This window comes from Lissotriton vulgaris, chromosome 12 (genome assembly GCF_964263255.1).
Source record: "Lissotriton vulgaris chromosome 12, aLisVul1.2, whole genome shotgun sequence".
Lineage (NCBI taxonomy): Eukaryota > Metazoa > Chordata > Amphibia > Caudata > Salamandridae > Lissotriton > Lissotriton vulgaris.
This window is the reverse complement of record NC_141700.1, coordinates 693,984,840-694,000,855: the sequence shown is the minus strand read 5'-3', so window position 1 is coordinate 694,000,855 and position 16,016 is coordinate 693,984,840.

Genomic DNA, 16,016 nt, shown 5'->3' with positions numbered 1-16,016 from the left:
ACTTATAAAACCCTATAGAAAGGAAAATAGCCATCACCGGTATAAACATATAAACAGTGAAAAAACACAATAGCAACCACAAACTAAGTGCCATTCAAAGAAAAGTGAAAGTCATTTTTATTTTTTCCTGAAGGGGCCAATACAATGTAACTTTGTTATACAAGGTATCATCAAGAAAGACTGGCCTAACATTATTCTGCTTGAGGTTTGTTGTTTAGGTATGTCTCTAAAACATTGTCTCTTCTTCCTTCTGCTTTTATCAGCTTTGTGGTCTTTAGTCTAAAGATGCAGGGGCTTATTTACAAGCCCCTTGCGCCACTTCAGAAGCATGTTTTACATCTCATTTAGTTATTTATAAACTGTAGAGAATCACGAAATATCAAAACCATATTTGAAATGTTGGCTACATTTGATTTCACTGATAGGTAAAATGGCTGGTTTCATAAGAATATTTTCTATTATGTAGCATCACATTTACTCACAGACAGAGAATGGGTGAAATCCTTTGATACATCAGCTCCCTTTTCTAGTGACTCAATATTGCTTGCAAGTGAATTGCCAAACACTCCAGTATTTAAACATTCAATGCAAGGTATAGTGACAGGTATATGTGAAAAGAATGTTGTCACCAAGCATCTGAAATAGTGGCGAAAACATGACAGCAGGCGTTTGGTAAACATTGAACAAAGTTTCACTTGGAATACTACTGAAAAAAGTTCCTACCAAGTTCAATAAAGATTGGAGTGATATTGTTTGTATTTGCGGTAAAGCAGCTTCGTATATGAAAAGGTTGTATAATGCCCTGTCAAAATTGATACCTGAGCTGAAGTGCTTCACTGTAAGAGATCATTGTCACTTGCTATATGGTATGCTGAAAGCATCTTTACAATTTTCAGAGTTAATGAAGAATGCTATTGACTTTGTAGTCCATTCTGGTGCAGTAAAAATTTATTTGGTCCTCATATACCCTGTACACACGCTACCTATACACATGCACTATCAGTGAAAAATACTTTTTCTGTTGTTTCTAATGGTGAAAAAATGTGTAACCACTGATAACCACAGTTTTTTAAGGTATTGAAAAAACTGAAAATTGAACAAACCCTCCCCCACTCTAAAAATTTAAGTTTGCATAAACCATTTGATGTTTATTTTCTTCCAGAATGTGGAGAGCGTATTTTCCATAGCAACTAGTATGTGAAAAGGATTACCGCACAAGTTGTGTGAGTAAATTATGTGTTTGTAAGTCCTGACGAAAGCTCCACAGACCTCCTGGCCCAAGGAGCTGAAACATGTCGACAACTTTTTTCATGCAATACTACAGGACCTAGTAACTCGGTCCAAAAATAGTATACAATCCATTTTTAATAAGTGGTAACTTGCCCAGTAATAAAAGCATTTGGGCATTTTCTCCATTTTTTTTAACAATATCTCTTATGTGTATCACTTGTTTGTTTAATTCCTTTTTTTGTGGGGAAATCCTTTTTGTCTCTGGACACTGACTAGAGGTGCCTCTGGATGAGGCTGGCAGTCAACACAAACAGGAACACCCTATGATAACTGCCATAATCTCAATGTGGGGCGGATGAAACATATATACAGCATTCCAACGAACATTGATTTTTTTGAGGGTTTCCTATTCTCCTTGAACCAAAGGTCAAGTAGTGTTACAAGTGTCCATTATTTCTTGATTAAATGCAAAACTGAAAAATCCCCACCAGAATGGATCAAAAATAGAAACTGAAAACAGTTGCTTCTTTCTGCACTGCTCTTGCTTCTTTCTGCACCCCTCCTGCTTCTTTCTGCACCCTTCTTTTTTCTTTCTGTGCTCCTCTTGCCTCTTTCTGTACCCCTGGTCCCTCTTTCTGCATCTATCCTGCCTGTTTCTGAACCTCTTTTGCCTCTTTCTGTACCTCTGTTGCTTTTTTCTGCACTTCTGTTGCTCTTTCTGCACCGTTTGCGCCCCTTTCAGCACCTCTGTTGCTTCTATCCGGACTTCTTTTCCTTCTTTCTGCACCCGCCTGCCTCTTTCAATACCTCTCTTGCCTCTTTGTGCACCTCTCCTATCTTTTTCTGCACCCCTCATGCCTCTTTTTGCACCTCCAGTTGTTTTTTTCTATGCTGCTCTAGCTTCTTTCTGCACCTCACTTGCCTTCTTGTGCACTTCTCTTGCTTATTTCTACAGCTCTGTTGCTTCTTTCAGCAATTCTCTTGCCTCCTTCTGCACTTCTCTTCCTTCTTTCTGCACCCCTCCTGCCTCTTTCTGTACCTCTCTTGCCTCTTTCTGCATCTCTCTTGCCTCTTTCTGCAATTCACTTGCTTCTTTCTGTACCTCTTTTACCTCTCTTGCCTCTTTCTGCAATTCACTTGCTTCTTTCTGCACCTCTCTTACCTCTTTCGGCACCTCTGTTGCTTCTTTCTGCACTTCTCGTGCCTCTTTCTGCACCTCTGAGTTAGAGGTAGTTTTAACACCCCTGCCCTAGTATATACTAGGGCCTTACAGGGGAGATCATGCCAATCACAGGGGTACCTCAACCCATAGTGTACCCTAGTGTATGTAGGTGTTTTCACTGAATTGTAAGTGTATTTAAGCATAGCACTTGCCCCGGGGCCTGGTTAGTCAGAGTCAGTTACCACCAGTAACAGTCGGCAAAAAGTTGGGGGTACAGGATTACTTTGCAAAAAGGCCTCTTTCTGCAACTCTGTTGGTTCTTTCCGCATATCTCTTGCTTCCTTCTGCACCTTTCTTCATATTTCTTGTTTTCTGCACCCTTTTTCTGCATTTCTCTTGCTTCTTTCTACTCTTTTCTTTCTCTTTCTGCACATGTCCAATCTCTGCAGGCATAGTTAGATATTATCAATTAAAAAACCTTTGAAATTCACTGAAAAAACGTAGGTTTCAGAGACTTTATCGTTAGAAGTTAGCATTTAAAAAACTTTTGAAATTTACTGTAAAAACCATAGGTTTCAGGGACGTTATAGTTAGATATTAGCATTTCAAAAACCTTAGAAATTCAGTGAAAAAAACACAGATTTCAGGGACCTTATAGTTAGTTAGACATTTCACTCATACAAAACCAGAGAAATTTGTCCGTTATAGTTAGTTGAGCTAATTATAATCGCGCCCCCACAGTGCACTGCTGATGATGTCACATATTACATCATTCATGAAATGGTCAGTGACATCACTGATGACATCAGTGATGACATCTGAAATGACGTCACTGAAGACATCATCCATGTGATAATCTGATGCACCTCCTCACACCCTAATATAACCTTTGATAAACCCACTCTAAAATATAGACTAACACTTTTGAAACCATAGACACACCAATATCAGTTACTACATACCAACTCACTGATTCCTAGGTCTACACACACATCCACTCATTCACCCATATAGTCACTCATACATGCAGTCACAGCACTATCATATCCACTCATGCACCTATACTGATACTCACACACCACCACTCATCCATAGAGTCACTCACCCACCTAGTTAGTCATGCAAAGAATCAATCATACTCCCATTTACTCACCTATACAGTTATACATACACCACCTCACTTATTCATACAGATACTAACACACGCTTACTCTCTTATACAATCACTGATACAAGCACACACTCATCCATACAACCACTCTCACAATCACTCACTCTCAAATATAGTGATTTATATACTCCAACACTCACATATACTGCCTTTCACATATGTAGTTACTCACGCATGTACCACTGAGACATCCGTTCACTCACCAACACCCCCATACATATACTCAACCACCCATACAGCCCTTCACACATGTAGTCTTGAACCCATAGACCCAGTGAATCACACACTCACACATCTATGCACAGAGTCACATACCCCCCACACAGACACTCAGGCCCCCATACAGCTACTCAGACAACTAATCAATAACCCACATAGACACTCATGTAGCTACTCACCAACCCATGCAGTAGCTTACACACCAACTAACAGACTGACACAGACATTCATATAATTTAGTCACTTACCCAGGCATTCAGTGACACATGTTTAATCACTGTCTTATACAGTCAGTCATGCAACTACTAAATCATCCATTCAGACACTCAGACACCCACTCATTCTTCAAAACACCTTGGCATTAATATATATAAAACATATTTAAACTTTACAGAAACACACAGTCACTGGATGATGTCATCGGGTATGTCATTTGAGACGTCACCAGTGATGTCATCAGTGATGTCACTGACCATGTCATGAATGATGTAATATGTGACGCCATCAGCAGTACAGTTATAGTTAGGTCAACTAACTATAACGGTCGGATTTATTGGATTTTATACAAGTGAAATATCCAACTAACTATAATGTCCCTGAAACCTGTGTTTTTTTCAGTGAAATTCTAGGTTTTTTTTAAATGCTAATTTCTAACTATAACGTCCCTGAAACTTATGGTGTTTTCAATTAATATATATATATATATATATATATATATATATATATACATATATATATATATATATATATATATATATATATATATATATATATATATATATATATATATATATATATATATATATATATATATATATATATGTACGTGTATGTCCCCACAAAGCCCAAAGCTCCAAGGACGCTACTCCACAGAAGACGGTTTCACTAAACCTTTTATTTCAAACGAATGCTGACATTTCCAATTAATTCCTTTCCCAGCGCGTTTCGAAGCAAACTTGCTCCTTCATCATGGGGGGGAAGACTGGCAAAACCGGAAAGCACACAACTCAAATTTCCGCTATTTACAAGTGCTCCCAGGTGAGCAGCATGCCGGTAGTTGTAGTGTCTATTAATTCCTCACAGTGAGGTCCGTAATTTAGTCAGGTAAGTTCTTGCTTCCATTTCAAAATGATATGTAAACCCTCCAGTGGGCTTCGGAAATTCAGCATCTGTTTCAAAATCGAAGTCCTCTGTGCTGCCATTCAGCTCGGGAATGTTCCCAAACACGCAGGTCTGTGTTTCTGTTTATACAGATGGTGCAATCCTCACACGGTTAGGCTGCCGTGTTACAACATTTCCCCACAAAGCCCAAAGCTCCAAGGACCCTACTCCACAGAAGACGGTTTCACCAAACCTTTTATTTCAAACAGATGCTGACATTTCCAATTAATTCCTTTCCCAACGCGTTTCGAAGCAAAAGTGCTCCTTCATCATGGGGGGGGGGGGGGGGGGAGACTGGCAAAACCGGAAAGCACACAACTTGAATTTCCGCTATTTACAAGTGCTCCCAGGTGAGCAGCATGCCGGTAGTTGTAGTGTCTATTAATTCCTCACAGTGAGGTCCGTAATTTTGTCAGGTAAGTTCTTGCTTCCATTTCAAAATGATATGTAAACCCTCCAGTGGGCTTCGGAAATTCAGCATCTGTTTCTGCTCTCGCTCTCTCTCCCCGTACGCGCGGGGAACGCCACATTTCTGGGGCAGTGATATGTAAAATGACCTTCCAGCTCTACCTGCATTGTCTGGAGTTTTTTATTAATGTTGGGAGGGTGGGCTTGATAATACGTCCTTAAAAATTCCCATAGAAGCCTATGTTCTGGTGTTAACATGGGCTTCTATGGGAAATAACAAGGCTGTATTATGAAGCTCATTATCGCCGTTACATCGGCAGTTTCCTGCCAATAAAATGGCGATAATTTTAACACCGGTCCTTGATAATATGCACCTAAGTTTACTGGTCAAAAAAAGAGCAATGGGCCATATTATCAACAAAAGGCGATACATTATCGTCGCTTTTATTGGCAGGAAACTGCCAATAAAGCAGTGATAATGGGCTTGATAATATGCCCTTGTGAATAACCATAGCAGCCTAGGTTAACATCAGAACTTGGGCTGCTATGGGAATTTACAAGGGCTTATGTTTTTTTATTAATGTTGGGGGGTTGGGCTTGATATTACATCCTTGTTAATTGCCATAGAAGCCTATGTTCTGGTGTTAACATGGGCTTCAATGGGAAATAACAAGGCCGTATTATCATGGTCATTATCACCGTTTTTTCGCCAGTTTCTTGCCAATAAAACGGCGATAATTGTAACACCGGTCTTTTTGAGCTCTCTCTCTCTCTCTCCCCGTACAAGTCGCGGGGAAAGCCACATTTCTGGGGCAGTGATATGTAAAATGACCTTCCAGCTCTGGGTATCTGCATTGTCTGGAGTTTTTTATTAATGTTGGGAGGGTGGGCTTGATAATACGTCCTTGTAAATTCCCATAGAAGCCTATGTTCTGGTGTTAACATGGGCTTCTATGGGAAATAACAAGGCCGTATTATGAAGCTCATTATCGCCGTTTTATCGGCAGTTTCCTGCCAATAAAATGGCGATAATTTTAACACCGGTCCTTGATAATATGCACCTACGTTTACTGGTAAAAAAAAGAGCAATGGGCCATATTATCAACAAAAGGCGATACATTATCGTGGTTTTTGATCGGTAGGAAACTGCCGATAAAGCGGCGATAATGGGCTTGATAATATGCCCTTGTGAATAACCATAGCAGCCCAGGTTAACATCAGAACTTGGGCTGCTTTGGGAATATAGAAGGGCGTATGGTTTTTTTATTATTGTTGGGAGCGTGGGCTTGATATTACGTCCTTGTTAATTGCCATAGAAGCCTATGTTCTGGTGTTAACAGGGGGTTTCTATGGTAAATAACAAGGCTGTATTATGATGGTAATTATCGCCGTTTTATCTGCAGTTTCTTGCCAATAAAACTGCGATAATTGTAACACTGGTCTTCGATAATATGCACCTAAGTTTACTTGTTGATAAAATGCTCTTTCATTTCTATGATAGTATGTAAAGCTTTCCTTTTTTTTGGTGTAGCAGTTGTACTCTCTTCGTATGCTCAGCGTCGTTTCGAAGCCCACGTTTTCTTTTTCTTTAAGTTCGACAAGCAAACCTTTCTTTGTATCAGTTAGTAAATCTGTAGCTTTCTTTTCCCGGTTCGTGTGTGTCATCCGCTGCTGTACTTTTGTACAGTATTAATAGTCATATTTTTTATATATTTATTTGAAAGGTAGTGCCGAGGCGCCAAACGTTGATTACGTACTCCGTCCATCACCATTTTCGTAGTTTCTCACCATTGTTTTTATTATATCTGTTAGTTAGAACTCAGTAGTTTTCAATCCTAGTCTTGAACATCTTACTATAGTATTTCAATATTATTTTTATTGTGGGCCGTCATACCCCTCCCCCACAAAATAAAAGAAGTATGTCGTTTTTTTAATTAACTATTATTAAACAATAAATATAAACCAAACTCAATTATAACTATATTAGAACTGGAAAAATAACTTAAACAACGTTATAAACAAATTGTGAAATGGATTCCAAAAGGTGTCCGATGGGTAATCTGCAAAAGAAAAATGGAAATTAGAGTTTAGAATTTTGTAGATGTGAGTAAATGAGCTGAAGCATTACGGGGTATATTATCAAGAACGGCGATAAAATTATCGCCGCTTCAGCGGCAGGAAACTGCCGCTAAAGGGCGATAATGGGCTTGATAATATGCTGTTGTGAATTCCCATAGCAGTCCAGGTTCTGGTGTTAACCTGGGCTACTATGGGAATTCAGAACAAAAACACAAAACAAAAAAACAGTTATTTTTAGAACTACCTTCACTGGTCAAAGAAAGAACTATATTTCTATGTTAGTGTGTACAAGTTTGTCAGAATGAATGTGTAGTTCATAAAGGAATGAATGAATATATTACTAGTGTATGGAGAATGTGAAAGTGCAGAACTATAAGGAACTGCTACAGCATAAATCTATAAGGTGGTTATCTATAGTATACTGTAGTATGTCCGAAGCACTTGAATGTATCATATGTACATCAATATGTTACTAGTCTATGTTTCAATTTGCTCTGCTGGTGAAAGCGCCTGGGTGAATTTGTATGTGTTAGGGGTGGATTTACAATCCCCTTGTGCCTCTTTTACATAGCCGTTGCGTCACTTTTGTGACACAGCGGTGGTGCAAAAGATGTGCCATGGTGTGTGCTATTGACAATGTGACGCATCTGGAGGGTGTATTACATTGTAAAGCGCTGCACCAGAAGAGGCTTTCTTGTGTAGAAGGGGGTGCAGTAAGGCCTCCTAAAAGTGACTGATTGAAATTTATAACATTTTATTCAGTGACTTTTGAGGTTATGCTGCGTCAAAACCTTGCACATGCTTGAAGCAGGTGTAAGGATTGATACAGCATTGTGAGTATAGGGCCGCAAGAGAATTGCTGGAGCTGTGTTATACTTGCAAACGACGTCAAGCAATAATTCATTCAAAAATTACTTTGCAATTTAGTTTTGTTATTATTTTATAATAAGAATATGAAATATAATCTAAAAAATAAAATACATATAAATATTTATATTAAAAATATAAGAAATTAGTATAAAAAGAAAGACATAATAATTAATAAACTTATAAATTATCATTTACAAAACCTTGCAAATTCATTGAAAAAACCATAGGTTTCACATGTTATAGTTAGCTGAAAATTTCTCTCATACAAAACCTTTGGAATTCCTCCGTTATAGTTAGCTCAGCTTACTATAACTTGCACGCCCGCAATGCACTGCTGATGATGTCACATATTACATCACTCATGACATGGTCAGTGACATCACTCATGACATCACTGATGACATCTCAAATGACATCCCTGATGACATCACTGATGACATCATCCAGTCAATGTGTGTCTTTCTGAAAAATATTTTTTTTTGTATGATAGAAATGTCACGTCATCAGCAGTGCATTGCGGGCACGTAAGTTATAGTTAGCTGAGCTAACTATAACGGAGGAATTTAAAGGTTTTGTATGATAGAAGTGTTCAGCTAACTATAACATGTGAAACCTATGGTTTTTTCAATGAATTTGCAAGGTTTTTTAAATGCTAATTCCTAACTATAACGTGTGTGAAACCTATGGTTCTTTCAGTATATATATATATATATATTAATACAAACAAATATATAACAAAAAAAGGGTTTATACTTGTGGTAAAGGCATTTGTGGTACAGGCATACTCGTTGTACAAAAGTTGTTGAAAGACATTTGTTGCAATGACGCTAATGTGGTTCTTTCGTTGTTGTAAAGGCATTTGTGGTAAATGCCCTTGTTGTTCCGTCACATAACCGTCATGCACATCAGCTGAGTATAAAAACATGCAAAGTCAGCCAGCACCAATAAAATCAGGAAAGTGTGGCGGCTGGGGGTGTGTGCGTTGGGGCAGAAAGTTACTGCACCGGGGACTTTAAACCTTATATGAGCTACCAGGCTTCTGATTGTTCCCAAAACTTTAGTGTTCAAACCAATGCATATTTTGCATGACCTGTTTGGGCAGAATGTATTGCAAATGGCGACAGTTCTGATAGCTACTGACAGTCCACTCTGAAAGGTTGCTGTAGAGTACCCACACAATCTGTCCCAGGAAGGCATCACAGAATTCAAAGTACCTAGACCACAGGACAGGAAGTTTCCTCAAAATGTTTTCTTTAAAATGTTTGCACTTTTAATAACTAGGGAGAATATGCATATCTTAATCAAGGACATGTTGTGGTAAGCATTTCTAAGAAAGGCTGCACTGGAGTCCCTGAGTCAGCAGTTTTCAAAGAAGGCTAGAGTGCAGACACTTCTAAAGAAAAAATTCTGTGAACAGTGACAAATTCTTAAAGACAAGAGGGAGTGTGAGGCCAGTCCCTGCATCAGTTGTGCCACACGCAATCTACAGTGAGAGACCAGTCCAGGTTATGGCAGGTTTCCTGGTAGTGTCCACATTTAAACGTTGTTTTTTAGTTTTCTCAGAAGCTACAGATCCTAGTTATATCTGGAAGCAAGTAATAGAGGCCAGAGTACACTAAAGAGTGAAAATAAATGCAATACCCATGATGTTGACATAAAAAAAGTTTCATAGGCAAATAGTGACGCTCCAGGCAGCAAATAATCCACGGTTTTGCATCACGTACCGTGGGTGTCTTGAACCAAAAAGCACCATAATGCAAATAATAGCAAAAGCTAATTGCACCTCGTGTTCAGTAGTCCCGGTGCAATTGTTTGTACACATTAGACTATAAATGAACACTTCTGTCATCACAGTTCTATTCATTGCCTAATGCAAATGTCAGTGTGTGAGGTCACACAGACTTACCCACCCATGGGAGCAGCAAAGGTGCCATAGATGGTATCAATTCTCTGAAGCAGCTACCACAAGACCTACTTCACTGTCTTTAACATACACTGAGCATACAAACGGTGAGGGAATGAAAGGTGTTACTGGTCTGTTATATTCTCTCCCACCCTGCATATAAAATGTGACATTTTGATGCTCCAAATGTATGTAGCATGATCTGCAGTGTGCTCAGCCACACAAGAAAGCACAGAAGAAACCCTTTCTGCTCATCACCCATCAAGGTGGCATGCCTCATCATAGGATTCTGTCCCACGCTAGGCGGGTGGTGCAATGCCTAGCAGGCCCCTCAACAAGGGCTCTTTAGGCAGGATCTTTTCACTACCTGTGTTAATTGCTTGTCAATCGCGGCTAATTGTGGCTGTAGTGTCAGATGGATTTAGAACTGAATATTGCTCCCTGCAGGACTTTAGACCTTTATTTATGGGAAATGGGGATATTTGGCAAGATTAAATACACACCTAACCAATTGAACCTGAGGTGTTATATGCTCCCTCTCCCACATGTTTTAGGCTCTATTGCCTCATAAGGTCAAGCGCTGTTTCTTTCTTTGGTTGAACCCCACTGTATACGATCAATGCCTAAACCAATAGTGATGTGATTATTCTGATGCAAAGAGCACTAGATGTGTCATACCAGATGAGTCTTTCCTACTTTTGGTAACTCACATGTTCCAAGCAAAGGACCCCTTATTTGACACCTATCAGTCCCTTTAGGATGCGGATGAGCCAGCACCCATGGACATGAGTTGTGATTGTGCAGTGTGGTAGGCCTGTCCGTGTTGTATCCAGGCTCTTCAGTTGACTTTACACAAAGCCATTTATGATCCACTGACAAAACCGAAAAATACAAGAGCTCACACTGATCCTACCTAGAGTCAGTCCTTTTGACCTCAGGGAGCAGCAAATATTGTCCAATTTAGAAATTCTGAGAGTCAATTGAGGTGTTAAAGAGGCACAAAAACATAAATACCACAAAAACCACCAATTTAAAAAGTGAATTGCAATTTATGTTTAGTGATTCAGAATTTGGAAGGGGCTTGTTTAGAGCATACTTTCCTAATACCAATTTGCAGTGGTATGTATGAATGTTTTGTAACCAAATTACGGTTTCAGACATTAATTTTTTACTGACACTTCAAGAGTGGTGGTAATCATTTGCAAATGGAAAGGGGTCCCTTCGAGAATGTTGATACAAATATTTCTTAATAGCAGACAGTGGTCCTAGGGACCACTGCCTACTCTTTAAAATTGAAACTTAAACAGTTCCTTTTATTTTTTGAAAAACATCCAGTTTTCCTTTAAGGAAATGAACTGCATTTAAAAATAATTACTTTATTAAAAAGCAATCACAGACATGGTGGTCTGCTGACCCCAGCAAGTTACCATCCCTGTGATGGCAGCATTCCTAATGTGTTGGAAATTGCAACCTACCTCTTTAATATTTATGAGTTAGGTGGACTGTGACCGCATTAGGAATTGCCAAATGAAAAAGTTGAGATTTCCTAATTACGATTTGCAAAGAATCACAATTAAGAAATAGGAGTCCCTAAAATGTGTACATATGGCCCTTAAAGAGAAAACAAATCTCCCAAGTAAATGGTTATTAGATAACGCCAGTCTCAAAAGTGTGCACATTACAATGTGACCAGGCCTATTTTGTGTGACACAGACAACAAAGTGTCATCATTATCTTTCAGCTGCTTCTGATGGTTCAGTGAACTAATCCACCCACTGCAGAGATTTGGTTTGATGCCATGGTTGAAGGTTCACTTAGTGTTTCATATTGCCGAGGTCAAAAAATCAGTAACATTGACTTTGTGAAAAATAAAAATCTGTTGTTAGGACCTAAAGGGCACATATGACAATTGTGAGCTTTACAAAACTGCTTTTTACATAATGTTAAGGCATTGCCAACCACCAACAATATTCACTTCAATAACATTGGGTCTGTGTGGTGTTGTGTCTTGGTCTGTTTGGGTATGCGCTGGGAATATGAAAGATGGAATGAGGAACATTATGGGGAGAATGTTGCTTGAGCTGAATGAGAGAAGATTTTAGGGCAATGGGCAGTTGGTGTGCTTGATGAAGTCAACCCAGCATTGCTCTCTGTCATCTGCAATGTTTTTTGAAAATAAACATTAAATATACACCTCAGCTCAATGTTTCCTGTCCGCCGTTTGCACCTTACAAAAATGGTGATGAGGATGGGATTTTAATGGGAGTAACACAGGATTTGCCGACAGTAGTTGTCATCTGATTGTCAACTGAGCCAGATGTGCATGAGTGGGGGTTAACTTCATGTTCAGAGGCGTTCAGTTGTAGGTTTGGCTGTTACCAGAGTGTTACTGCTGGAGGCACTGATTCACAATCTACAGTATTCGGCCAGAAGGATGTGTTGTTTAAGCAACGCTCTTCTTATCCTCTTTAAGGATGTCCTTCATTCCCAGTGATCATCTATCATTGATCTACAGTGTTCAGCTTGGACGAAGATGGTCACTCTTGAGGCAATGCTCTTCACATCATCAAGGGTCAGTTCGTGTGATGTAGTACATTAGGTGTGACGTTGGCGCTACATGCGCCATCTTGTTTTTCTTGGTGACAAACAGAAAAATCGCTAAAGTGTACTGAGGGGCTGTAGCCAGATGCCAGTTGCTGAGCAACATTGACAAAACACTATTATATTTGCATTTGTGCCAGTACACACCTGGGGAGTGCTATATACATAAATGAACTAGTGCAGTCATCCTGCAACATTGTTGGTGTTACAATCACTATTAGGTGTCTGTGGACATGTAAGTACTTATAGAGGAAGGAGATATTGCTACAAGTCAGTGAGTTTGCATTATTGTTAGGGCTCACAGTTTTATGATACTTATTTCTTTGATATTTCTGTCTGTATTTATACTTTTTTTCTCATTGTTTCAGTATTTATCTTTTTTTGCGCTTGGTGTATAAATGAAGCTGCAATGAGAATATGTCCACATTTATTTACTGATAACTTTATAATCACACTTGAATGGCCAAAAAGATTCAGCTATATACAGTACAATACAGTGATCTCAAAACATTTGCATTGTATTACAGCATAAACAGCTGTATATTAGCACTTATTTAAGCTACATTATGAATGTGTTTCTCTTTTAACTCCCCTAGCTGTCAAACTCTACACTTACTAACCTGTCACTTATGATTGCTAGTAGAGAGAACCATCCAAACAATGTATATGTTTCTGTATTTAAAAAATAAATACAGACAGGAAAATAGATCGTTTTCTGCCTGCATTTATCAAAAGAAGGAAAACTGGGAGCCTTAATTCTTATATAGCAGTTTCTTTTATAAAATAAATTGTAGCAGTGGACTGTGGTAACTACTTGTATTATTTTGAATTATTATTTTTCAAGGACTAGGGTGAACACATCATTTTAGCCGGTTCTTTTTACCAACATGTCTAGCATTTTATCTCTACTTTTTTGGTGCAACCTTTTGTGCCACCTATAGAGTAGGAGTTGTGGCTGGGCCTTTTCCAAGCTTACATAAAGTTTCTGAAAAACGGGTAATGCTTGCCATAAGACAGATTGAATTCTTGAAATATTGTTTGGGGGGCTGTGGTCCTTAAAGACATTTAAAAAACGTACTGCCTTTAGGGAATTCGGGGAACACTGATGTTTATCAAATAGCTATGAAGTAAGTGTGTGATAGATATGGAAAAAAGACTTTGTTAGAGAGATACAAATGTTATGCACAATGCCATTGGGGGGAGAACTTAATAGATTAGTTTCTTGTGCTTTGAGAGTATTAGCCGTAACATGCGATTTTGAGTGCACAACACAAGTGTTGATGAAAACAAAATCTAAAATAATTCAAGAAAGGTTGTGGTCTGGGATAAAATGATACTCACGGCTGGTTTAGAAGCAGTGAGAAATATTGAATTGTCAAAGGAAAATGCTCTAGAATTAAGAAACCACACAATTGTACCTGGTATAGTCAATGAGGGCACTAAAGGCACTAGAGAAGGCATAGATTAGTCAAGAGAAGTGATGTTAAGAGCAACATGATATTTCAGGGAAAAGGAGTACACTTTTTGCAAATGTTGTTTTATCAACCATTTAGCTAATTCCAGAAATTGTTCAGCTGTGGACAGGTTTTGTAATAATTGCACAATGAAGGTCATTTAAGTTTGAGATGGCCAAATCAGGAGAAGTGATAAATAAGATAGGATCTTACAGCCAATCTGCCTGTGTATGTTGCCAACAGAGACATTATAGGTGTGGCAAGTGTGGGGGAGAGTTGTCTGTGTGAATGATTTGAAAAATAGTTTCGCAGTCAAAGGTTATACAAAGTTCCTTTGGATTACAGAGAGTACTTGAAGGACATTTTGAAACATTTCTGCAGGAAGGATATAACGGAACCAAGCAAAAGTTCAGAATGGATTTTCACTAGTGATATTCTTAAAAAGTAGAGATGATGTTCGAATATGTGTTGATATGAGAAACATAAATGAAGTCATATGGACTACCACATGTTCTCTTCCAAATCTAAAAGGGATTCTGGCTTCAAAATCTGCTGCATCTTTATTTTTGATGATTGATCTCACCAGCGTGTACCACCTAAGTTTGTAGGTGGATCCAAGCATTCCAGAGCATTTATAACACTGGAAGAAGACCTATAATATTAAAGATTGCCATCCGGGTTAGTAAGTGCATCTGCTGTCTTCCAAATGATGATCACCAAAATATCAGAAAGGCTTCAAGGTGCTACATTATTGCATGACAATATACTGGTGTTTGGTAAAACAAGAAGTGACACAATAAGAATTTGAATGTGTTATTAGGGTTTGATAACGTATGTGTAATCATGCGCCTCTCCGGAACAGGATTTCTAATATGGTACCCGGGAATGGAGAAGACCTCGAAGTAGAAGAAGCCGCGACACACCATTAGGATCCGCCAAAAGCAACACAAGAAAGTCAGGCTGACTCGGAGAAGAGGGGGCGGCGAGACTCCCACTACCATGACCCAGGAGGGGTCAAGTACCCTTCATTTCATATCTCACCAAGGGGTGGTGGCGGTTGGGGCTGAAGTGGCACAAGCATTCTCTCTAAACACGGAGACCCTTGCCTTTTAGTTACTCTTAAAGTTCCACAGCCCTTTGCTGGATGAAGGTGAAAATATAGACCTCCTGTTGAGGAAAGGGGGTACAAATCTGATTGTTCTTTTGTTTCTTTCTCAGAGGGTCGCACCCTTACTTTCCCCCCTCCCTCCTTGGTCCTGGCAAAGAAGACTAAAAGAGACACAGGCGACTCTACCATCCGTACAAGAACCCCACCAGAGAGAGAGAAGCTCCCTGGGATATAATGACTGAACTGGCATGAAAGGAACCCTACAGCTCTTTGTTGATTCTGACAACTGCCCAACCCTGACTCTTAACTCTCCTTTGCAGCCCTTTTGTTTGAGCATTAAAATCCACAACAAACCCCACTCTTGTCTCGGCATACTATATGATCCTGTCCTCATGATTGCAAAGTGTGCAAAATGCCAGTTTGGACAACAAGGGGTGGGGTATTTGGGCCACAAAATTTGAAGTCAAGGGGTACAATTGAAAACAATTACATGTAGATGTGGTTATTACTCTACTGAAACCAGGATCAATTAATGTAATTTTTGTGTCAAGGTAATTCTATTCAAGATTTGTGGACAACTATGATGCCAAGATAGAAACCTTGAGGAAAATGTTAAAAAAAGAATGTGAAATATGTATGGTCCCAGGTGC